Here is a 25,750-nt window from a genome sequence, read left to right on the forward strand (position 1 = left end):
GGGAGAGAGTGGTTATAGGTAAGCGATGACAAAAGATAGGCTAATGGACGTCAGTTAAGAAGAGGTGAATATTTGGTTTTTCTTTGTTATTGTAAATCTTTTTTAAAGACAGACATGCGTGTTTGTCTTTTATAATAATTTTTGTTTTCAATTTCTATAACATGGACTCGCGCTGGATTCGACGTCTCTCTCTCTCTCTCTCTCTCTCTCTCTCTCTCTCTCTCTCTCTCTCTCTCTCTATATATATATATATATATATATATATATATATATATATACCAGTTTTTAATTTTCACCAAATTCTTCAAACTGTAGAAAACAGAATCACCCGCATAAATATCACCAGCTACATATGTGGCAATATGTTGGCCAATCTCTTTTTATTTCTGTGTTATGCAGAACTTTTCCAGACTTCATAGAATGTAATGCAACGCTGGAAGGACAGCCATTCCCGTTCCAGATCGCACAAAAACAAAAAACATTATTCCAAAGTGTCCAGCCGTTACTTCAGATTTCACTTCTCTTCTTGCTGTTCATATATGTATGTATGTATGTATGTATGTATGTATGTATGTATGTATGTATGTATGTATGTATGTAAGTATTTATGTATGTATGTATGTCTTACTATAAAAAATATGTATAAGACAATGTTAAAAAAATGATTCCATCTTTTTAAGCATACGTTTATGTATGTATGTATGTATGTATGTATGTATGTATGTATGTATGTATGTATGTATGTATTACTATGTATGTATGTATGTATTTATGTTAAAAAAATGATTCCATCTTTTTATGCATATGCATGTATGTATGTATGTATGTATGTTTTGTTCTGTAAAATATGTATGTAATGTAAAAAATAATTCCATCTTTTGTTCTGCAAACGTTTATGTAAAAATAATGTATGTATTTAAGTATGTATGTATGTATGTATGTATGTATGTATGTATGTATGTATATATGTATGATGTATGAATGCATTTTTGTTTTTCAAAACGAGTATATAATAATGCAAAAAAAAAAAAAAAAATTGCATAGATCCATATTTCTTTAAAGATTTTGTTTATTTATTAGATATGTATGTATGTATGTATGTATGTATGTATGTATGTATGTATGTATGTATATGTATGTATGTATGTATGTATGTATGTATGTATGTATGTATGTATGTATGTATTTTATTTTGTCTTTGAAAATAAGTATATAAAAATGTTTAAAAAATCATTCCATCTCTTTTTAAACATACGTTTAGGTGCGAATATTGGATACGTATGTATGTCTGTATGTATGTATGTATGTATGTATGTATGTAAGTATGTATGTATATTTGTGTACGTAGGATGCCGCCCGCGGGGTAACTGATCTATTTCATGCATCCGCGGGTAGCTAACTCATTTTTCTTGGAATGTACCTCCCTTCCTCTCTCTCCCTCTCTCCCTCTCTCTCTCTCTCTCTCTCCTTCTCTCCCTCTCTCCCTTCCAGCCAACCAACCTCATCTTTTGGAACGCCCGAAGGATTCGTTCCGTATTAGTAAAGGGGCCGTATCATCTGCAAAGCCTGGCGTAATGCACTAAAACGGAATTTCCATCTCTCTCTCTCTCTCTCTCTCTCTCTCTCTCTCTCTTTCATGAAGTTATTTACAGTCATCATCATGATTTCCTTTGTATGTCCTTCATCTTATTTTCACTCTTCCTATTTCTCAGTCTTGATAAACTATGCTGTTCAATATTATCAACTCTCTTTCTCTCTCTCTCTCTCTTTTATTATTTACCGTCATCATAATTTCGTTCGTATGCCATTTATCCTATTTTCACTCTTTCTATTTCTCAGTCTTGATAAACTATGCTGTTCAATATTATCTCTCTCTCTCTCTCTCTCTCTCTCTCTCTCTCTCTCTCTCTCTCTCTCTCTCTAGAGGCCAATCAACATTTTATTAATAGAGGCAAAGCATAGAGTCAAAGCATAGAGCTAAAGTTTAGTGCCAAATGCTTATAGAGCCAAAGCTTATAGAGCCTCAGCAAAGAGCTCAAAGCCAAAGCTTAGTGCCAGAAGCTTAGAACGAACGCATAAAGCCAAAACGAAAGCCTTATAAAGCCAAAACTTATAGAGCCTTAGCAAAGAGCCAAAGCTTATAGAGCCTTAGCAAAGAGCCAAAGCTTATAGTGCCTAAGCTAATAGAGCCAAAAGCTTATAGAGACAAAAGCTACAGAGCCAAAGCTTATAGAGGCAAAGCTTACAGAGCCAAGGCTTGTAGAGTAAAAGCTATAGAGTCAAATCTTAGTGCCAAAAATCTTCTAGAACCAAAGCATAGGGCCAAAGATTACAGAGCCAAAACTTAAAGAGCCAAAGCTTGTAGAGTTAAAGCCATAGAGTCAAATATTAGTGCCAAAAATCTTATAGAACCAAAGCATAGAGCCAAAACAGAGCCAAAACCTTAAAAGATCAAAGCTTATGGGCCAAAGCATAGAGAGAGAATAGAGAGAAAGCTTATAGAGCCAAATTTTAGTGTCAAAGGCTTATAGAGCCAAAGCTTAGAGAGTCAAAGCAAATAGAGCCAACAGCTTATGGAGCCAAAGCTTATAGAGTCAAAAGCTTATAGAACCAAAGCTTATAAAACCGAATGCTTAGAGAGTCAAAAGTTTTAGAGACAAAGCCCAGAGCCACAAACTTATAGGCTTATAGTGCTAGCCATAAACTTATAGAGCCAAAACTTAAAGAGCTTATAGTTCTAAAGGTTATAAAGCTAAAGCTTATAGAGCTAAAAGTTATAGAGCCAAAGCTTATAGAACCAAAGCTTAGGGTCAAAGCTAAGTGCCAAAAGCTTATAGCTCCAAAGCTTACAAAGCCAAAGCATATAGACCCAAAGCTTATAGAGCCAAAGCATAGTGCCAGGCTTACAGAGCCAAAAGCTATAGAGCCACAGCAAAGAAACAAAATTTATAAAGCCAAAGGTTATAGAGCCAAAGTTTAGTTCTAAAAGCATATAGAGCCAAAGCTTACAGAGCTAAAGTTCATAGAGCCAAAACTTATGGAACCAAAGCATAGAGCCAAAGGTAAGTACCAAAAGCTTATAGAGGCAAAGCATAGAGCCAAAGCTTACAGAGCCAAAGCTATAGAGCCAAAGCTATAGAACCAAAGCTTATAGAGCCACGGCCCTGGAGATTAATTTACAACGCGTCCCGAGAAAAGTCAGCAAAAGTTTATGGACGCTGGAGGAGGAACTTTGTGTCTTGACTTCGTGTGGGTGGTTTTGGGTGTGGGGTGGGGTGGGATGGGGTGGGGTGGGGTGGGGGAGTTTAGTCTGTGTCAATGAACATAACTTAGAGACTCTTGTGGGGCTCTAATATTCAGGTGGCAAAAACTGCTATGTATTAGCTACGTAATTTTATCATAGTGATTTCACCTCATAAATATAGCATTAGTACGTTTCAGCCTAAGATAGAATGATGGCTTGAGAGAGAGAGAGAGAGAGAGAGAGAGAGAGAGAGAGAGAGAGAGAGAGAGAGAGTTTCGCGAAAATACCCAACTGAGTCCGAAGGGTACACAGGTGATTAAGGACCTTATGGCTCACTGGACCTGTTAAATGGTCTGATCTCTTCACTTTAAAAATCTGTGGGAGTTGGACTGACTCTCTCTCTCTCTCTCTCTCTCTCTCTCTCTCTCTCTCTCTCTGTAAGAAATGTCTGGAAATCATTCGGGTTCACCCATCCAAGTTCTGAGCAGAGTCAGTGTCACTTGAATTTGCTAGGAAATTTCGCATGTTTATGATCCGATATATATTTAGTTTTTACATTTATCTATTATTTATCATTTTTTTTACGCTTTATTTTTTGTATTTTACAGTTGTGTATCGGTGGTTCTATAGGAATGCTTTCGTATTTTTGTTTATAATAATATTAATAACATTAAATTCACTGCTGACGGTTCTATATATATATATATATATATATATATATATATATATATATATATATATATATATATATATATATATGTGGAAGTTCTGTACACAGATTGCTCATTATAATCCCACAGCTAAACTAACAAATTTTAATACCATTTTGTTTTTACAGCATCCCCTTTTTTCGTCAAAACATCTTATAATCTTTGAAAACCGACATAAATAATTACGTAGATCCAAAAAGGCCTAATGGGTTATCCCAAGTCTAAGGGAGATTTTATCTATCGTGGCATCGTAAGCTAAGATTCCCTTAGGCCTATATATCGCAAACTAAGATTCCCTTAGGCCTGTGTTGGTATAGTTAGGTGAAGCTCTCTGTCGCTTATAAAAAAGTTACTGCGTTGGTAAAGATAGGCTTCATATTCTGAAGCTTTGAACTGTCGATGGATCATACGCAAATATTCCCTTGGGCTTATGCTTATAGTTTTAGTTTTCTGTAAAAGAAAACTGTTGTGACGGCTTTGTCTGTCCGTCCGCACTTTATTCTGTCAGCACTTTATTCTGTCCTCACTTTTTCTGTCCGCCCTCAGATCTTAAAAACTATTGAGGCTAGAGGGCTGCAAACTGGTATGTTGACCATCCACCCTCCAATCATCAGCCATACCAAATTGCAGCCCTCTAGCCTCAGCAATTTTTATGTTATTTAAGGTTAAAGTTAGCCATGATCGTGCGTCTGGCAACGATATGGGCCTGGCCACCACCGGGCAGTGGTTAAAGTTTCGTGGACCGCGGGTCATACAGAATTATACCGAGACCAACGAAAGATAGATCTATTTTCGGTGGCTTCGATTATACGCTGTACAGAAAACTCGATTGTTTATTTTGTGTTTGCTGTCCTGTGAAAAAAAAGAAATGAATAATATTATTAATTTATTTATTTATTTATTTATTATTATTATTATTATTATTATTATTATTATTATTATTATTATTATTATTATTATTATTATTATTAACTGCAGCTGTTAATTGGCAGCATCAACTCTAACAGCAGCTGTTGCAGCAATAACAATCATTCACAATAAAGCCTCTGGAATCCATTGTACCGCCACAACTCCCTTCCAAAAATAAACTTGCTGGAAACTCTCTCTCTCTCTCTCTCCCACCCTGGAAGTATATCTGGTTCCAGCAACCCACGAGACTGGAAACCTCCAACGACTAAAGGGAACCACTAAACAAACTTTGGCAGCCATTTCCAGCGTCCATTTTGACCGTTCCAGAGCCTGGAACCTGAATTCCAGAGAGCAACTTATGTTTTCTCGCACAAAGGATCGGAGGAATTCCAGCACATGGAAGCTGGAATCAAGGAATTGAACTCACGTTTTCTCGCAGAAAGGAACAGAAGAATTCCAGAACATGGAACCTGGAATCAAGGAATTGACTCATGTTTTCGCAGAAAGGATCGGAGGAATTCCAGAACATGGAAGCTGGAATCAAGGAACTGACTCATGTTTTCTCGCACAAAGGAACAGAGGAATTCCAGGACGTGGAAGCTGGAAACAAGGAATTGACTCATGTTTTTGCAGAAAGGATAGGAGGAATTCCAGAACATGGAAGCTGGAATCAAGGAATTGCCGTATGTTTACGCAAAAAGGAACGGAGGAATTCCAGGTCTCATATACTGTTGCTAGTACCATATGCTGCTTTTAGTACCATAAACTGTTGCTAGTACTATATACTGCTGTTAGTTATGCTGTTTCTAGTACCATTGTTAAGTATGCTGTTTCTAGTACCATATACTGTTGCTAGTGCCATATGCAGTTGCTAGTACCATATACTGTTTCTAGTGCCATATGCTGTTTCTAGTACCATATACTGTTGCTAGTACCATATGCAGTTGCTAGTACTCAATACCATATGCTGTTTTTAGTACCATATATTGCTAGTACCATATACTGTTGCTAGTACTATATGAGGTTGCTAGTATCATATACTGCTGCTAGTAACATACTGCTGCTTTCTAGTACTGCCATATGCTGTTTCTATATCATATACTGTTGGTAGTACCATATGCAGCATCTAGTACCATATGAGGTTTCTAGTACCATATACTGTTGCTAGTACTATATGTGGTTGCTAGTACCATAGTACCATATGCTGTTGCTAGTACCATACACTAGTACTAAATGTGGTTGCTAGTACCATATGCTGTTGCTAGTACTATATGTGGTTGCTAGTACCATATACTGTTGCTAGTACTATATGTGGTTGCTATTACCATATACTGTTGCTAGTACTATATGTGGTTGCTAGTACCATATACTGTTGCTAGTACCATATGCTGTTGCTAGTACCATATGTGGTTGTACCATATACTGTACTATATGTGGTTGCTAGTACCATATACTGCTGCTAGTACCATATGCTGTTTCTAGTACCATATGTGGTTGCTAGTACCATATGCGGTTGCTAGTACCATATGCTTGCTAGTACCATATGTGTTGCTAGTACTATATGCAGTTGCTAGTACCATATGTGGTTGCTAGTACCATACTTTGCTAGTACCATATGTGTTGCTAGAACCATATGCTGTTGCTAGTACCATATGTGGTTGCTAGTACCATATGTGTTTCTATATGTACCCATATACTGTTGCTAGTACTATATGTGGTTGCTAGTACCATACTTTGCTAGTACCATATGCTGTTGCTAGAACCATATACTGTTGCTAGTACCATATGTGTTGCTAGTACCATATACTGTTTACTATATGGTACCATATACTGTTGCTAGTACTATATGTGGCTAGTACTATAGTACCATACTTTGCTAGTACCATATGCTGTTGCTAGTACCATATGCAGTTGCTAGTACCATATACTGTTGGTTTTCTAATGAATAAATAAATAATTAAATAAATAAGAAAATACTGTTTATAATATTTTCCTAGTACCATATGCTGGTAAAAAGTATCACCACCTTTTGAATGTTAATTTGCTAGTAAATCGATATTATACTATAAGTCTTGCTCCCCCCATACTTAGTACCATACGCTTTGGGAGTACCAAGGTTCTTTGCATCGTCCATTCCTTTCGTTGAATAAATAAATAATTAAATAAATAAGAAAACTATTCTCTTTTCCATCTTGGTTCCTTCAACCCCTCTTTGAATTAATTGATTCAAAGTACAACAGACCTGCTGTACTGTCAGTTTCCGTCTCAGCGCTGAATGACCTCATTGGTTCCAGTGCTTGACCTTTGACCTTAAATTCCATATTCAATTCAATAAGCCTAGGATTCCTTATACTTCATACCTTATACCCTGATATGACTGTTTAGTAAACTCTGTTTATGACCCTCATACCATCATGGAGGGTGATGTTCCTTCATGAATACCCTTCAGGGCACCTGACGCCTAAAATATACTCTTTACAAAGTCAAATTTTCGGAGGGTATGGCATAACCCGTGCTTTTTACAACCCCGGGGGCTGGGGCAGGGGCGGGGGGAAGTGTGGGGGGGGGAGGTTTGGGGGCGTTTTATAGTCCCTGGGGTAAAATTAGGAAAACATGTTTCCTAAAATGTCTCTGTTTCTTGGGAGAGTAGATTTTTTATGAAAAGTAGAATAATAAGTATATATATATCTTGAGAGAGAGAGAGAGAGAGAGAGAGAGAGAGAGAGAGAGAGAGAGAGAGAGAGAGAGAGAGCTGAAAAATAAGAAACTTTTTATTTATTTTTTTTTTTACAGCCAGTTGCTCGTGACATCAGTCAATCGATGTTAGATACAAATTCAACTTTCAAACATTTTAACGAGACCTGAAGATTGACTCCCTGAAACTGATCTGAAAAGTTTAGGAAATAATTGCTCTCTCTCTCTCCGTCTCACTCATTCTCTCTTTTTTTTTTCTCTCTCTCTCTCCTACATCATTGTCACCTGTTTCTGTACGTATCTCTTTAATGACTCACGTGAGAAAGATAAATGCTGCTCACTCTCTCTTTCTCTCTCACTCTCTCTCTTTCTTTCGCTCTCTCTCTCTCTCTCTCATTGTTTTTTCTCTCACTCATTCTGTCCCTTATGCGCACTCGGGGGTTACTTGTGCGTTTGTGTGTGTGTTTTTTTTTTCTTAACGCCGTCCGGTCGATCGCCATGTTTTTTTTTCTTCGTGACGTCACCAAGAAAAAAAATGTACCTGTTTCGTAACCTCACCTAAAGCGCCATGTTTTATCCCATTGATCTAGTCTCTCCTCCTCTCTCTCTCTCTCTCTCTCTCTCCCTCCTCAGCACCTCTGTAAACCTGCCGTGGTAGTCTCTCGATTTTTGAAATTAAAGCTACGTCGGGACTGGTCACTTCCTGGATTGGTGCCCTCCTGTGAAAACTATCACCCTCATTTGTCACGTTAGGTTCCCTAGGCACTTACCATGGACTTTATGTCAGCAGCATTGAGTTTAAATAGGGGAGAGAGAGAGAGAGAGAGAGAGAGAGAGAGAGAGAGAGAGAGAGAGAGAGAGCATTGTCCTTAACCGTCAAGGCTGATGAAACGAACTGAACCGTTAAATATGGCGGATTTCACGAAGCCAATCTTAGACGCATGCACCAACACTTTAAAACAGAGTCGTTTTCAAATGACAATCTAAAATGCTTAGAGCGACTCTAAACAAAACCTAAAGAGTCCGCCGTGAGCGGCAACGAGTCACAAGAAGGCGTGAGAGACGAGAGAACAGGGACTTCAGCATCAGGCGTCTGAATCATGCATGAAAGTTTCGCAGCAAAATGTCAAGAGAGGTATTTTTGCTATTCTCCGCTCGGCTGACAGCCATTCCTGGTCCGTTAATTGACTTCCTGCTTAAAGGTATACAATCAGACGTAACGGACGTTCGCTTATTTGCCTGCTCTGACGGACCGACTGCATCGGTCCGTTGCACGGTCCGTTTGCAGTAATCACAAACGCAAGAGAATTAACCGTTTCTTGGTCTAATTGCGATATGCCACGCCCCGCAAGTAACGAGGGCGGGTCGCGATTGCCCTGCGGGCGTCCTGGTCCGAAATAGGGCGTCGTTATGACGCAATAGACCAAAATCCAAATTCGTAGACGTTAGTGTCAATGTCCTAATCCGAAATACGCCGTCATTATGACGAAATAGATCAAAATAGAAATTCATTGTACGTCAGTGTCAATTCCGGAGGTCTGTCGGAGTTTAGACAGGGAATATAGAGATTAAAGAGCTTACCATTTTTTTTAAGAGACCACTCCTTCATTAATAGAGATTATTATATAAGAAAGGAAGTGTTCGGAATCATTTTAACATTTGTGCTAAGGTTTACCGGGTAGCTTCTGTCGCAATAGGCCTAATAAAATGGCACGCAGCAACTTCATTTGAAAGACTATGAATTCTAACGTACGTCTCATTCTGGAAACGAGGAAAGGTATATATATATTTTATTATTCTGGCGTTATGGTTCATGAAAAACAAGGTGTAAATATTTTGCACTAGATGTAGTTGACACACAGTTATATATATAGTTATTTTCTGAAGGAATCTTGCAGCAGGTTTTTTCGGAGGGTTTAAAAAGCAAGTCTGTAACTGAATTCGACAGACACAGTAAATCAGGAAAGGCGTAACACTGACGCCACACCATTTCAACTCCACCCACCCGCAACCCCACGCCCATCATCCACCCCACGCCTCCAAATCAACGCACCCCACCCCCAACCCAATTCCAACCCACCTGGCTCCAGCCTCGTAGAAAGATCACCCTTTACCCCACAGTCGAACATTCGGTTTTATTTTCATTTAATTTCAGCTTTTTCTTGGACCTCCTTTCGCTCGAAGTAGCTGAAATAAAACGTCCTTTGTTACGCTATGTTCCGTAAAATGTGATGCTACGTAAGATACTTAAAATGTACGGTTGCTTAAGACATTTTTTATAAATATTTTTCTTTCCAGAGTGACAATTTACTTGATGCGCTGAAGAATTTCAATTTTTTTTCAGGTGAATTACCAATAAAAAGTTTTCCGTCATGATACGAATAGAATTCAGTGATCTGGTCAAACTATTTCAATAATAATTCATCGAAGAATCTGGTCATTAAACGCAGAATCAAACAATGAACGCTAAAAACCATCATTCTTTTAAAGTTTCCCCTTCAACAGAAAAGCCAAGGACGCATTAGTTTCTACAAAGGACTGACTCCATTATCCTTGATGATGACGTCACCAGAAACAGGTTTCTGACTCTGTCTACCAACAGTTGAACAGTTACAGATCATTCAGTGAATCAGCTGTTGGGTTATCGCTTCGGGAAGAACAATGTGGTAATTCAAGGACTTATTCCTTTCTACGCGAGGATATGGAGTTTACGGAAATAATTCCGTACCGGTGGATCTTACGTAGGCCTACCTACTAGCTAGCTGTTCGTTGGTGGTTTCAAGGTAGGTCTAGTTTCAGTACTGTTAAGTTTTAATGCTTAAACTTGAGTATCTTCAGTTGATAGTATAATTTATTCCCTGTTATCGTAATAGTTCGTGAATTTGGTTACGTAGTGTATAGGCTTGTTTTAGCCTAATAAGCTTAATTTTTACTCATGCTTCTAAAGTTACTGAATATAATGTCATGTTACAATAGGCCTAGTATGTTTCTTGAAATGAGCTTTTTCATTTATACTTTAAAATTTGTTTAATTAGACTTGATTACAGATTTTTTTAACAATTCATATATTTTCCCCCAATTTTCATTTATACCTTAAAATGTTAGTTTAATCAGATATTTTTACCGATATATTTGTAACAAATTCTTGTCATATTTTCCCCCAAGATTTTGCTGTACCGACGATATGACAGTATCATTAACTCGCCTGGTTATTTTAGACAACTAGTTCTTTGATATACTTTCATTTTAGCTTTTAAATTCAGTATTCTGCAAAATCTCAGCTATCAAATATCATGTACCATTAACTTTGTACTTAAAATTTACATATTTTCAAGGATTCGGAGATCTCTGACGGTACGTAAAGGTTAGTAGTCAGTCTGTAATGTACTTCGCAATTACAGTGTGCTAGTTTAAACCCCACGTGACTTTGGCGTAAAACCTTGCTTTTCTGAAACAGTTATATACATTAAATCTTGTATAGACAATACTGGCTACACTTATTAATTTATTAAGGGTAATTCATATGCTGCTTTAATTAGAGGTTTTAAACTACTTCTAGGTACTTTTGAAATCTAAACTACTTGAAGACTACACTGGTGAGAGAGTCTAAATTGTCGAGATGAACAAAAACGGTCGACTTTCCCTGCCAGGATTGGTCTAATAAGCAGAGGTGAGAGAGATAAGGCGTTTCTTGTAAACCAACCAACCAACCGTTTAATATATAAAACTTTGCTTATAAATCACCCAACCATTTCTTTTGAGATATAAAAGTTTGCCTGTACTGTAAACTAACCAACCATTTTTTTTTACCTCCACCCCTACAGGGCGGTGCCCCTGTATGGGAGGAGGACCCTCCTATGCCCTGTCCCATAGGTCTTAGGACTTATGGGCAGGTGCATGGGAGGTTTAAACAACCAACCGACCAATTGATATGTTTTTCCTTTCAGGTGGTAAGTGCCCTGATGTTTTTCCTTTCAGGTGGTAAGTTCCCTGATGTTTTTCCTTTCAGGTGGTAAGTGCCCTGATGTTTTTCCTTTCAGGTGGTAAGTGCATCGGCCTAGCCCTTTTTAGAAGCTACGTAAATTCACTTAGATTCTTCTTAGTTTTTTAAGCTTTTGCGGAGTAACGTAGTTTCTTATTTTCGAGTCTAAAGAATTTTTCCTTATTTTCTAGGATTTTTGCAGCTTTTAACCAAGACCCTTTAACGTAACTGTTAGTTTTGTATTTAAAATTTGGTGATAAGATTGTCAATAGTAAGTTTGCGTAAGCCTCTAAATATTTCTCGAGATTAAAGTGAGTTTTACGTAGATCATTAGTAGTGATATCATTTTAGTGTTACTGTAAAAACATTTTAGTGTTACTGTAAAAACTTTTGGAATTGTATTCTGCAACTTTTGAAATGTTTTCTTATAGAAAATTTAACGTGGTGGCAATGCATTGCTTCAAACATTTAAGATTTAACGCAAATCTCTTATAATCATTTAGGTGGGACTTTAAATTTTTGGCGTTTTGAAAATGTTCAACACTGATTATAACTGTCTTTTGTTCATAGTTCAAAGGAACGTAACCCTTGTCGATAGTCTATGCCTAAAGCTTCAGTAAAAGACATTTTTACCAGTGATACAATGAACAGGGCTTTTTTTTTTTTTTTCACTAATATAATAGATAGACCTAGGCCTAGGTATGTGAGCCTAGCAAGTCACCTTGGTGTCTAAGAAAATACTAGACTAGGCTATGCCATTGCTAAACAGCCTTGGCAATTTGACCTATTTGTAGTTTTTCTCGGCATCTCTGACCTCTTGTGACCTTATATAGGGCCGTTCACTAGGTCACTTTAGTTTTTAGCACTTTTGGGTACACCTAACTTTCTTAGCTTTCATTTGGTATTTAGGTGAGTGAGCATTTCTGTTTGAGCCTAAAGGAAAGCTTTCTTTCGACTGAAATTTATTTCCATATAGTGTTTTCTAAGTTAAAACTAACAGCAATTTATAAAGGGGTAATGAATATTTTTTTTTTATTAGAATTGGGAATGACACCGATTTGAAACTTAATTTATGGTACTAAAGGTACTCCAGTGATAATTCATCTTTTGGGTTGATTTGAGACATTATTTTATGGTTATTTTTTACATATAGGGTCATATATGAATACTCCGAATCTGTTGGGGGTACTCCCGTTAAATTTTTGCAAAAAATTAAGCCTGTTCTCTTAATGCAGAAGGAATTTCTCTCTCTCTCTCTCTCTGGGCCTGTTCTATAATGCAGAAGAAATTTGTTTCTCTCTCTGTCTGTGACATTAGAATCTCTGGTAGAACCAGAATGTGTCGGGCACAGAGGCCGATTGCTTGCGTAATCAATGCCCTTTCCATTCACATTTCGGCGGTTATAATTATCTACGAGATCTCCTGGTGTGGGGGCCGGGGCGAGGTATCTCACAGGTTCTTCGTTTATTAATATATAGAAGTGGGTGTATATAATACTGTGATCGCCGAGGGGCTAGTACTAAACACGGCGTCCCATTGAGTTTCCGCCATGTTTAGTACTAGCACCGCGGAGGTGATGGGTAGGTGGATGCATACCGGGTTAATATCCCCCCTCTCTCTCTCTCTCCAGTAAAGCTCAGTATCTTCCTATTATGATCAGTACTTGAATAGGCGTCCAAGAATGAATTCCAGATGCCATAGGCATAAAAGTTCCACTGACCGTATGAGTCTTAATAGGAAGTGTCAGAGACTCGATATAGTCTCAAAAACCGAGTCCCAGAGCAGCCAGAGGCGATTGAGTTATTTCATTCAGAGGTATCGATCTCAACCCACCCACTGGTTTTTGTATTCTGAGAGTCTCTCGACCTTTCATTTTAGTCAATAATTCTTTGATCTGGTTCGAGTAAAGTATTCCGGGGCTCTATTTTAGTCTAGTGAATGGAGGAACATTCGCTCTACGTTCAGTACTATGTGTTGGAAAGTAAGCCTATGTGTGTGGGACCCTTTCTAAGTCTTTTGGGTAGTCGGGGGCCTCTTATTTTCGTCTAGTGGGTGGAAAACCTAAGAATTTTGTTCAGTTTATCTGGTTAACAATTTAGTTATATATAGATATATAAGCCAGAAAAAATAGCAGGAGCTTCATTTTTATACGTGGCACCTTCAGTTTCAGTGGTAGGGCTGTATTTTCGGAAGTAGGCCTATGTGGGTCACTTTCTAAGTCTTACTGGTAGATTTGATTAGAAAATTACGGTTATATATAGATGGAAGTCTGGAAGCTTACAGGTTCTTTTTTTATATACAGTGCTGCTTCAGCTATAAAAGTATGCAATCAAGGCTAGGGAAGCATACTAACAGGTCAAAGAAGTGTTTATTTGGTTGCAACGTTTCTGGTTGGTTTCATTTTCAAGTTACAAAGTAATAATACTCAATTAGTACAATAAAATTAAGTGACAAATATTAAAATATAAGTTACAATAAAAACAAACGGCTAAAAATATGAATGACCAGCAGTTGAGTGTTCGAGGCAGAGAAGGGACTGACCAAAAATGTCAGCAGTTCGAGAGAGAGAGAGAGAGAGAGAGAGAGAGAGAGAGAGAGAGAGAGAGAGAGAGAGAGAGAGAGAGAGAGAGAGGTGTAGAACTGGCAGGGGTGTTCAGTTGAGTCTCTACCTGGACAGCAGACCATTGATATTATTTTACGTAAGCTTTTTCCTATGGATGAGCCTCGATTCAGTGGGTTCTGTAAGAACGATTTCAAGGAAGTTTTAGATCTAGCGGTGCGGGGCACCGGTTTTGTTTTTAATGGTTGTTGATACAAATTGATGGTATGATTTTGGGCTCTCCACTTGGACCCATCTTCGCGGGTACTGTCTTCATGTGCTCGCTGGTTGGAAGAGCACTTGCTTTTGACACTAGTCACTTTATTTACCATCCACTATTTTATAAGCGGTATGTGGACGGCACGTCTGCACTTTTTAGAAGTCAGTTTGATGCCGAGAGGTTTTTAAGTTTCATCACTTCTATCTAATTCACGATTGAGCCCTAGACTATTAATCGGTTACTTTTTTTAGATATTTTAATAGCACGTTCTTCTCATGGCTTCTCTACTCTACTTGGTCTTGGTATAAAATTTGTATAGTTTTTGTTGGCAAGCTTTTCACAAGGAAATCACGTTCTTGCAAAAATACTTCTAGTAACTGCTCACCCACCCACTTATTCTTTAAACACGTCTCCAAGTTTTTAAACTTTTTATTCCTCGTCATCCTACTCCTCACGTTCCTAAATTACCTTTCTGTTCCAGTCTTTCTTTTATTCACGATGCGACCTTTTATATAAAGCGCTCCAAGCTTCAATGTCCGGTCATCTCCCTGCCGTAAAAATCAAAATTATACCCACAAACCCACTTTCAATATCGGTACCCCTTTCAGCTTCAAAGACCGTTTGGATCCATTAATGACCTCGTGTTGTTATTTATAAATAAGTGTACTTGTCCTCCATGTAATCGATCCCGTAGGTGGGTAGTGCCGTCATTGCACCTCATGCGGTGAACTGTAGGTATTACTTAAGGTTCTTTGCAGCGTGCCTTCCTTAGGCCCCCTAGCTGCTATAACCCTTTTCGTTCCTTTTACTGTACCTCCTTTCATATTCTCTTTCTTCCATCTTACTTTCCACCCTCAGTTAGCAATTGATTCATAGTGCAATAACAAAAGGTTTTCCTCCTGTTATACCTTTCAAATCTTTTACTGTCAATTTCCGTTTCAGCGCCGATTGATCTCATAGGTTCCAGTGCTTGGCCTTTGGCCTAAATTCTGTAGGTTACTTAGGGTCCGAATCGACAGTCACAGAGCTGTCAGCTATAGAACTGGCACTAAACTTTCAAATCCCGAATTTTCAAACATAAGGGATCATACCGTCAAATGCAAGTATTCCATTCAGTACAAAGACTTCCAGGATTTTGGCAGAGCCTCCAATCACAAGCTTTTAACAATTAATGAACCATTGTTTATTAAAGAAAATTGGTCCACTCACTGACCAGGTCTACACCTCTTTATCTCTCGTGATGAACTGTTTGCTTTTTTGGTCAAGTCCTGGTCCTTATTCATATTTTTAGTGTGTTTGTTTTATTGCAACTTGTACTGTGTATTTTAATGTTTGTTACTTAATTTTATTGTACTAATTAGGTATTATTACTTTGTAGCTTGAAAAAAATGAATACCTGCTTTCATTGTATTGTTGGGTTTTGAGAAACCTCCGCCTGTTGCGTATACATCACAAGTACACAGACACACACACGCACGTACTGTATATATTGATATGAAAATAGTTTTTACACGATATTTTATATATTAACGTTGTTTTATGCCTATTTATCCTAATGCAAAAATTTTTAGTCAGCTTGCAACGTCATTAGAAGGGAAGGGAATAAAATCATTCAAAATTATTCAATGGCACTTGAGAATTTTAAGCTTAATGCTTGATAAAATCGTAATTTTGAAGAAGCTGCTATAAAATTTAAGGTAACCAAAATAATATAGGACACTTAAAATTGTTATAAATGAAAACGATGCCTTAAGTACTTAATTAGTCTTTACGCGTAATAATTATCATCATTAGCATTTATAACTATAAATATAGAGATTGTGATGAGGTAGTCACAATCGATGGTAATCACCACATTCAACAACGTAAAGAAGTCACAATCCTGTGATTGTGGTGATTGTGAGACTAGTAACAGTGTGATGATGTCATCATACCAAACGCACTGTAGCATTCACTTATCTACAGTATAAAAGTGGTGACTCAAATGGAACAGAGGGAAATCAGTTGTCACTTACCTATACTGGTGATGACTCTATAAGCCTAAGGGAACAGAGGGAAATCAGTTGTCCCTTACCTATACTGGTGATGACTCTATAAGCCTAAGGGAACAGAGGGAAATCAGTTGTCCCTTACCTATACTGGTGATGACTCTATAAGCCTAAGGGAACAGAGGGAAGTCAGTGGTCACTTACCCACAGTAGTGATGACTCTATAAGCCTAAGGGAACTGACGGAAATCAGTGGTCCCTTACCTATATTGGTGATGACTCTATAAGCCTAAGGGAACAGAGGGAAATCACTTGTCACTTACCTATAGTGGTGGTGACTCTATAAGCCTAAGGGAACAGAGGGAAATCAGTTGTCACCTATAGTGGTGATGACTCTATAAGCCTAAGGGAACAGAGGGAAATCAGTGGTCCCTTACCTATAGTGGTGATGACTCTATAAGCCTAAGGGAACAGAGGGAAATCAGTTGTCACTTACCTATAGTGGTGATGACTCTATAAAGGAACTGACCCCTACCTATATTGGTGATGACTCTATAAGCCTAAGGGAACAGAAAATCACTTGTCACTTACCTATAGTGGTGGTGACTCTATAAGCCTTACCCTATAGTGGTGATGACTCTATAAGCCTAAGGGAACAGGGAAATCACTTGTCACTAAGTGGTGATGACTCTATAAGCCTATGGAACAGAGGGAAATCACTTGTCACTTACCTTAGTCATAAGCCTTAGAGGGAAATCACTTATATAGTGGTGATGACTCTATAAGCCTAAGGAAACTGAGGGAAATCAGTGGTCCCTTACCTATATTGGTGATGACTCTATAAGCCTAAGGGAACAGAGGGTAATCAATTGTCACTTACTTATAGTGGTGATGACTCTATAAGCCTAAGGGAACTGAGGGAAATCAGTGGCCACTTACCCATAAGTGATGATGACTAAGGCACCAGTGAAAGCAAGTGTTACCCATAGTTGGCGATGACCCTGAGGTAACAGAAGTGAAAAGCAGCTCCCACCTACCTATAGTAGTGATGACGGTCAGCGAGTAGAGGAAGGATCCGGCGAAGGTCCACTGGTAAGAGGCGTGGGCGGTGGTCGGGGCGGGGTTGGGCGGCGTGTGCTCCTCCCGGAACCTGGTGAGGAGCTTCTCGCTGAACTTGATGAGCTCCTGCTCCGCCACCCGCGTCCAGTTGTCCCTGTAGAGGATGTTGAGGGACTCCGTGATCGTCCAGAGGTGCTCCACCGTCTCGTGCTGCAGCCCCCTGGCGTGCTGCCTCAGGGAATCCACCACGGCGGAGTCCCTCGGGGGCGCCGGACCGCCGTGCAACGGGTCTAACCTGATGGCCATGTCCCCGCCCCCTTCGATGGTGGTGAAGACGAAGGCTCCTGCCACGGTGTAGAGGAGGACCAGGGCGCAGACGCCGAAGTTGGAGCAGACGATTGAGGCCAGGCGGGAGCAGCATAACGAGCAGCGACCGGTCGGTCTGCTAGACCTATGGGTGTACTGCAGCGCCGGCAGGTCTGTGGTCCTCGGGACGTCCATGGTTTTGTGAGGTTTGGGGCGTGGGTGAGGCCCCTAGGGCGTGAAGGGGTGGGCGTGGCTTTTAAAACCCCCTGTGTCCCCAGACACTACCAGTCTAAAACGGATTGAACGGTTTTGACTATTTCCTGGAGGCTACTGCTAGACCTAGTGGCTTCTTCGTCGTGCCAGTCCATTTTTGATAGGGTTCTTTTGAACAGCACCGCTTTAAAAAAAACCTGTCTTTGTGTTTTTTTGTAAAAAACTTCTGTTTTTCTTTTCAAACTTTTAATATATTTATCTGTTCACTGCAACGCCAAACGTCATGGATTCTTAAACAGTTGTAGAAACAAGTAAGAATTCTGTCTCTCGTTTTCTGTTGTCCACTTAAATGTGATTTAGGAAAGAACGAATATTAAATAGACCTATAGGGAACTATAGACCTATAGATTCACCAATCACTATGGAAGTAAACCTTGTAACCTGTGGAGAGAGAAAAAAAAATTTTTTCATTTATAATTTTTTTTATTTATTAAAATAAACAGGATTTTTACCCATTAAAAACCATCTTTTTAATTCACCAAAAGATTAAGGAAATACTTAGTAATTTGTCCTGACTCTTTTGCAAGTGAGAGAGGGAGAGAAAGAGCGTGTAAAAGCAACAGCTTTCTCTCTCTCTCTCTCTCTCTCTCTCTCTCTCTCTCTCTCTTTGAAGCGTCATTATAGATTCAATGGAGCGGAAGAAGGAGAATCGTTTTAATTATCAACAATGAACACCTGCTGGGCTGACTTACTTTGATTCCAGCCTCCTCCTCCTCCTCCTCCTCCTCCTCCTCCTCCTCCTCCTCCTCCTCCTCCTCCTCCTCCTCCTCCTCCTCCCCCCCTCCACTCCCTCTCCCTCTCCTCTTCTGCTAAATGGCTAATTAAAATAATATGAGGTCCGTCACTTTTATGAAGAGCGGAACAATATGACGGTTTTTTGTTGTTGTTTTTGATGTTTACCTTTTTTTTACTGTGTTTGTTTACCTTTTTACCGTCTTTGTTTGTTTACCTTTTTACTGCCTTTGTTTGTGTCATTGTTTTTACCTTATTTCTATCTTTGTTTGTGTGTCATTGTAGTTTCACCTTTATTCTATCCTCGTAATTATTGTTAGGCAACAAATTAGTTTGACCTATATACCCTATATTTATACCCTTAAAATGACCTATATACCCTTATGGGAACTAAATACCCCTACCACGACTGATATACCCCTTCCATAATCTATTACCTCTGCCATGACCTATATACCCCAACTATGACCTATATACTGTAGAATTATGTGAGCTATGTATCCTTAACATGGCCTATATACCCTTGTGATTTTTATAGCCTTCTGAACTATATACCCCTACCAAGACCCACATAACTCCTCCATGACCTATATACCCTTACCATGACCTATATAGAAGAATACCCCAACTGTGACCTATATACCCTTACCAGAACTGTATATCCCTACCATGAGTTATATACCCCTACCATATTCTGTACCTCTCTCATGACCTATGTCACTCTTCTGTGACCTATGTACTGTACCAGTGCTATGACCTATATACCAGTGCCATGACCTACATACCCCAACTGTGACCTATATTCCCCTATAAGAACTATATATATCCCAATCATGAGTTATATATCCCTACCATGTTCTGTACCTCTCTCATGACCTATATAACTCGTCTGTGACCTATGTACCGTTGCCATGACCTGTATAACAGTGGCATGACCTACATACCCCAAATGTGACCTATATTCTTTTATATGAACTATATTTATCCAAATCATGAGTTATATACCCCTACCATATTCTGTAACTCTCTATTGACCTATATAGCTCTTCTGTGACGTACATACCAGGGCCATGACCTCCATACCCCAACTGTGACCTACATACCAGGGTCGTGACCTACATACCCCAACTGTGACCTACATACCAGGGCCATGGCCTACATACCCCAACTGTGACCTACATACCAGGGCCATGACCTACATACCCCAACTGTGACCTACATACCAGGGCCATGACCTATATACCCCAACTGTGACCTATATACCAGGGCCATGACCAACATACCAGGGCCATGACCAACATACCACAGCCATGACCTACATACCAGGTCCAAGACCTACATACCAGGTCCAAGACCTACATACCAGGGCCATGACCTACATACCGGGGCCATGACCTACATACCACAGCCATGACCTATATGCCATGGCCATGACTTACATACCAGGGCCATGACCTACATACCCCAACTGTGACCTACCTACCCAGACGATGACTTACAAACCTTTCCTTACTGATTTGTAGCAAATATGTCAGCTGGTGATCCATTCAATTTTCCCATCCTGAGTTGTCAGTAGTATTTAATTTTCCCAGCTGCGGCTTTGTTAACGTTTGATTTTCCCAGCCCACATTTTCCTAGAAGTTAATTTTCTCACCCTACGTTTTATTAGCACTCAATTTTCCCATCCTACATTTTGTTAGCACTTAATTTTCCCATCCTATATTTTGTTAGCACTTAATTTTCCCATTCTACGTTTTGTTAGCACTTAATTTTCCCATTCAACGTTTTGTTAGCACGTAATTTTCCCATTCAAATTTTTGTTAGCACTTAATTTTCCCATCCATCATTTTGTTAGCACTTAATTTTCCCATCCAACGTTTTGTTAGCACCTAATTTTCCCATCCCTCATTTTTAGAACTTAGTTTTCCCAGCACACGATATCTCAGCATTTCATTTTCCCAGTACGTGTTTCCTTAGCAATTATTATTCCTCTTCTACGTTTTCTTAGCACCTATTTTCTCATCCTGTATACATTTTCTTAGAATTTAATTTTCTCAGCCCACAATTCCTTAGCTACGTTTTGTTAGCACGTAATTTTCCCATCCAACGTTTTGTTAGCACTTAATTTTCCCATCCAAATCCATCCAAGGTTTTCTTAGAACTTAGTTTTCCCAGCACACGATATCTCAGCATTTCATTTTCCCAACCCGTGTTTCCTTAGCAATTATTATTCCTCTCCTACGTTTTCTTAGCACCTATTTTCTCATCCTGTATACATTTTCTTAGAACTTAATTTTCTCAGCCCACGATTCCTTAGCTTTTCGTTTTCCCAGCCCACGTTTTCGTAGCAATTCATATCCCTATCCCGTTTTCGTAGTAGTTAATTTCCCCATCCTTCGTTTTCTTAGAACTTAATTTTCAAAGTCCACACTTTTATAGCAAAATTTTCCAATCTTGCATTTTCTTAGCGCTTAATTTTTCCATCCCCTCAATTTATCGGTAACCAGTTCTAGCAGTTAGTTAATTTTCCCAAGACTAAATGAATCAATAAATATATGAATAAATATAGTTAATTGTAGTTGTGACTTATTTTAATGTTAGGAAAATGTTTATACTGAATATATTTAGAATTTTAATGGAAATTTTGTGTAAATATTTACTAGTGCGTTTATTCATAAAACACAGAGAGAGAGAGAGAGAGAGAGAGAGAGAGAGAGAGAGAGAGAGAGAGAGAGAGTGAGTTAATGAATTACGTGGGAAGGAAATGACTCGTAGAATTACACGTCTAATTAATTAATTAGTTAATTATTTCATTGATGTGGAGATTTCTTTGTGTGTATCCGAGTTCTATTTTAACCTGGGAGTTTTTTATTTCTTTTTCTTTAACCAACTCTAATTGTTACAATAACAATGAATAACTAGGTAGAACCCCAGTAAGCTCTGGCACTTTAAGGGAACCCCAGTAAGCTCTGGCACTTTAAGAGAACCCCAGTAAGCTCTGACACTTTAAGAGAACCCCAGTAAGCTCTGACACTTTAAGAGAGCTCGAGTAAGCTCTCTCACTTCAAGAGAACTCCAGTAAGCTCTAGCATTTGAAAAGAACCCCATTAAGCTCTAGCACTTAAAAAGAACCCCAGTAAGCTCTAGCACTTAAAGAGAACCCCAGTTAGCTCTAGCACATAAAGAGAACCCCAGTAAGCTCTGACACTTCAAGAGAACCCCAGTAAGCTCTTGCAAGAATGAACCCCAATAAGCTCTCGCACTTCAAGAGAACCCCATTAATCTGTCGCACTTTAAAGAGATCAGCTCTAAAAGCAGCACTCGCTTAAAGTGGATGTAAGTGCCAAGTCCGCGGTAGGGAATGCTTCCTGGATAGAGCCGGAATCCGGTAGGGTTTTTGAGGGGGGTTGAGGAGGGCTTGGGGGAGGGTTCATAAAGAGCCCGGCTCTATTAAAGAGCCCTCCTATTAAAGAGGCTGCTTTATTATAGAGCCCATTTCATCCAGCGGATTTTACAGAGTCCCATAATCGTCACTTTCCGTCAGGTATTTAGTGACCCACCTTATTATTATTATTATTATTATTATTATTATTATTATTATTATTATTATTATTATTATTCAGTAGATGAACCCTATTCATATGGAACAAGCCCACCAAAGGGGCCACTGACTTGAAATTCAAGCTTCCAAAGAATATTATGGTGTTCATTAGGAAGAATTAAGAGGAAGTAAAGGAAAATACAGAAAGAAGAGATCTCCATTATTAAAAAAAATTAATAAAAAGATAAATATATGAAAATGTATCAAAACGAAAGAGGAATAGTATTAGGTTAGTAATGCATAGCACTTCGCTTGAACTTCTGAAGAAGTTCCAATTGTACGACCTCCTCAGAAGAAGAGAGGCTGTTCCAATGTCCAACAGTGTGAGGAATAATATATTTGTTTGAATGATTTAAGCTGAACTATTGTACATTATAAATTTAAAAAAAAATGAACGATATAAAAAACTACGAGACTGCAAAAGCTGTCTTGAAATGTACTGTATGAATATTTCACTGAAAAGTAAATAACTTGAAAATATTCATAAAATATTTGTAGCAAAAGAGACTCTTGGGGGAGGGACGAACTTCCAGTCGTCATAGAGAGAGAGAGAGAGAGAGAGAGAGAGAGAGAGAGAGAGAGAGAGAGAGAGAGAGAGAGAATGTTAGAGAGAGAGAGAGAGGTCGACGGATAGAACTAACATTGAGAGAGAGAGAGAGAGAGAGAGAGAGAGAGAGAGAGAGAGAGAGAGAGAGAGATTTCACTCTGCCACCAATTTCATCCTATATTTTTTTGTACCTTTTCCTTGTATTCTCCCACATCCTACAATTCCGCTTTCTTTAACTTTCCTCTATTCATTTTTCAAGGGTGGAAGTGCCCATGTGTGAATAAAGGTAGGCTTAATTTCTCACAAAATTATGTCCCCAACTCTTATGACAACAGACTAGTAATTTTTTGTTTCAGTTTTTCTGAAATGTACTTAAGGAAAAACTGGAGCCCTTTTCAGTGGCCTTTATAAATGTCTTGGGGTGAAAAATGAATTAATATTTGTCAAGGGTGAGTCTACAAATTGCCAGGAGGTGGGGCAACCGTTTTTTGTTTTGTTTAAGATGCAGGCCTGTCAACAACAACAGATTATAAATTATATATGTGTATATGCATAAATAAATAAATAAATAAATATATTATATATATATATATATTATATTTATATTTATATTTATATTTATATTAAATCGTTGCCATGTCGTCAATACCTGCTTCGGAATGACATTGGGTTAAAATTTCATCACAAGAAAGTGAGAGGAAAATCACTTTGTATGGCTTCTGTTTACTCTCTCTCTCTCTCTCTCTCTCTCTCTCTCTCTCTCTCTCTCTCTCTCTCTCTCTCTCTCTCTCTGCCTATCTACTCTTGTCTTTTTTTTATATATTTTACCTTTTTACTTGTGTATTTTTGTATTCACCAAACGATTTTACACAGACAGAAATATAAAAATTTGTCAGTCACACGAACATATACACAAACATACATTATTATTATTATTATTATTATTATTATTATTATTATTATTATTATTATTATTATTATTATTATTATTCAGAAGATGAACCCTATTCATATGGAACAAGCCCACCACCAAAGGGGCCACTGACTTGAAATTCAAGAAGTTTCCAAAGAATATTAAGGTGTTCATTCGGAAAAAGTAACAGAAGGTAAAAATGGGAAATATACAAAGAGGAAGAAATCACTGATTAGAAAAAACGGAGAAATGAACAAATTAATAAATAAACAGAAAAATCATAAGTAAAATGTTAAAATACAAGTTGAAATGTATTATTAGGGGATTAATGCATTGGTTCTTCGCTTGAACTTCTGAAGTTCCAGTTGGAAGAAGTGTATGGATAAGTGAAAACATGGAGGGCAGCTAGGAGGATAAAGATAGCGGGGCAAACCCCCTTGCTGTTTTTTTGTAATGGGGCAGGAAATATAGGGTCTGGTGTGAACCGCTGATCTTGGTCCCTTTCTGGATAAAAACTAAATCACTGATCTTTTTTTATACCACCCCCTGTAGGGGGGTAGCGCCGTCAGTGCACCTCGTGCGGTGCACTGTAAGCATTACTTAAGCTTCTATGCAGCGTCCCTTCCTAAGGCTCCCAGCTGCAACCCCTTTCAATTCATTTTACTGTACCTCCGTTCATATTCTCTTTCTCCCACCTTACGTTCCTCAACCCTCTCCTGATATTTGTTTTAAAGGTTACACCTTTCAAACCTCCTTTTCTCGCAATTTTCCTTTCAGCCTGAGTGACCTCGAGGGTCCCAGCGCTTGGCCTCTGGCGTAAATCCTGCGTCCTGTGACAACCCTGTGTCTTTTCGTTGATAGAATAAAAATATATGAAAAAGTGTACTGAAAAATTAACGGTTTTAAACCGAAAGTCTGTGAAATCATTAGGCGTCTTCCGTTACCCCATGTTTCTTATCCCTATTTCTTTATTTCCTCTTCTTCTTCTTCTTCTGGTCTGGGCTAGAAAATTGGGACGCCAGGATATACTCTGCATTAACCTTCGGTCGGTAGCTTAAAGTTATATATTTATTTATTTATTTATCTTTTAGTTCAGTGACGCAGTCTCGAGACTTTGCCGGGATTAGTGGAGCGTGGAAGATGCGTATATGCCTTCGGCCTGGAAGCTGGCCAGGACTCTCTCTCTCTCTCTCTCTCTCTCTCTCTCTCTCTCTCTCTCTCTCTCTGCTATAAATTTCCATTCCTTCCATTTATCAACATTTAGACTTACATGAAAATAGTTTTCATGTTACCTTTTTATGTAAGCCCTCTCTCTCTCTCTCTCTCTCTCTCTCTCTCTCTCTCTCTCTCTCTCTCTCTCTCTCTCGCGCATAAATTTCCATTGCTTCCATAAATTATCAACATTTAGACTTACATGAAAATAGTTTTCATGTTATCTTGTGTTATGTAAGTCTCTCTCTCTCTCTCTCTCTCTCTCTCTCTCTCTCTCTCTCTCTCTCTCTCTCTCTCTCTCTCTCTCTCTCTCTCACTGGAATGAAATCAGGCAGCTGCCTTAATCAAAGCTGCTATTTGAAATTGCCTTTAGCGAAAGCACACGCAAAACCCAGGCTAGACTTTGGATGAAACGGAATGGGTGTTTGAAGAAGTGGTTAACTTATCAGTTGTGAGGAAAAAATTTATATTTTATAATTTTTTTCTGAAAAAAATCGATACTTTTAAGATTTTATTGGTTAACTGTGGCAAAAAATCGATATTTTATAATTTTTGTTTTTGGAAAAATTGATATTTTGTAGATTTTTTTGTTAATTGTGGGAAATAAATCTATATTTTATAATTTTTATTAGAAAAAGTCAACATTTTGAATTTTTCTTGGTAACTATGGCAAAAAATCGATATTTTACCATTGCTTTGACAAAAATCGACATTTTGAAGGTTTTGTTTTTTTAATTATGGCAGAAAAATCGGTATTTTATC

At 38.4% G+C, this 25,750-nt stretch overlaps 1 pseudogene; it reads right to left on the minus strand.

The window, feature by feature from the left end:
• Positions 1 to 25,750, minus strand: part of LOC136840340 (TWiK family of potassium channels protein 7-like) — a 298,706-nt pseudogene that overhangs the window by 231,803 nt on the left and 41,153 nt on the right.

This window comes from Macrobrachium rosenbergii, chromosome 7 (genome assembly GCF_040412425.1).
Source record: "Macrobrachium rosenbergii isolate ZJJX-2024 chromosome 7, ASM4041242v1, whole genome shotgun sequence".
Taxonomy (NCBI): domain Eukaryota; kingdom Metazoa; phylum Arthropoda; class Malacostraca; order Decapoda; family Palaemonidae; genus Macrobrachium; species Macrobrachium rosenbergii.